Source organism: Hippocampus comes, unplaced genomic scaffold, assembly GCF_001891065.2.
Source record: "Hippocampus comes isolate QL1 unplaced genomic scaffold, H_comes_QL1_v1.1 scaffold216, whole genome shotgun sequence".
In the NCBI taxonomy this organism is placed as follows: domain Eukaryota; kingdom Metazoa; phylum Chordata; class Actinopteri; order Syngnathiformes; family Syngnathidae; genus Hippocampus; species Hippocampus comes.
The window spans coordinates 116,849-117,894 of record NW_017805143.1 but is presented as its reverse complement, the minus strand read 5'-3'; the positions used below and the strand labels follow the sequence as shown (position 1 = coordinate 117,894).

The window sequence follows — 1,046 nt, the reverse complement described above, 5'->3', positions numbered from 1 at the left end:
TTTTCACTTGAAAGAATAGTGGCGATCTTGGGATTTTTTTCTGTTCAATTTTCAAACTGTGTAAATTTAATACACTTCATCTTCAGCATGTTTAGTGCCACTTTTGTAAGTAACCACGCCCCCGTCCAGGCCACGCCCCCGTCCAGGCCACGCCCCTTCCGCTTTTTTCATCACTCGCCATTGCCATGTATGCCCTACTTGGAGTCGTTGAGTAGTTGGTGAGGGACGAGGCATGTGGCGGCGTGGCGGCACTCAGGTGGCTGGATCGCCTCATGCAACCTGCCGTCGACAGTTGGAGTGTGAGTTTAGCAGCGGAGGGATCATGCTTTTTTTTTTTTTTTTTTTTTAACATTTATGAAAACAGGAATTCTAGATAACATATAGGGGGGGGGGAAGAATTTTTAGTTTTGTACATTTCAAGTCTTTTTTTTTTCAACACAAAAATGAGCACATCATATGAGTATTTTTGCCACCTCTGTATTTCAACAACAATCCACACCTCACCGCAGAATTTCTCACAGGCTTACCGGGAGTCTTGGCTGGGCTCTTCACACAGAAGAAGACCCCATCAAAGACCACAACGTCAGACTGGCGTGGCGCTACTTGAGAGCGCGGTCGAGGCTGGCCGTCGGTGGTGTCACCTTCTGCCTTTGCAGTGTCGGCTGCCTTCTTTTGTGCCAGCACCGGTTCAGAACCCGCTCAGTGACTTTTGAAAATACAGCATCAAACACTTGGTTACTTTTTTTCCATGGGAAAACCCAATATGTCATGTCATATATGACCTAAGTGCCTTGCCAGTCACAGTCACTGGTAGTGTAGTGGTAAAACTGCAGACTTTCAGCGCACTCTGCGCATGTTCAAAACCTTCTCGGTATCATGTGAAAATAAAATCTTGACCACGTACAGTAAATATTCCCATCCCCGGAATTCTATGAAAAGGAATATCCTTCACCCGGAACAAAAGCCTGTGCATTAACATTTTGACTACGATATTACATGTTACCGGAACTTACGTAAGCGGAAATTCCACTACCCGTAACCCGGAT

General features: G+C 45.6%; 2 long non-coding RNA genes across 2 annotated transcripts in view; one reads left to right on the top strand and one right to left on the bottom strand.

Annotated features, from left to right (window-relative positions):
• LOC109514490 (uncharacterized) overlaps nt 1–1,046 on the top strand; it is a 21,963-nt gene that overhangs the window by 12,975 nt on the left and 7,942 nt on the right. The window lies entirely within an intron of this gene.
• LOC109514492 (uncharacterized) overlaps nt 1–1,046 on the bottom strand; it is an 8,994-nt gene that overhangs the window by 1,932 nt on the left and 6,016 nt on the right. The gene's annotated exons all lie outside the window — the stretch shown is intronic.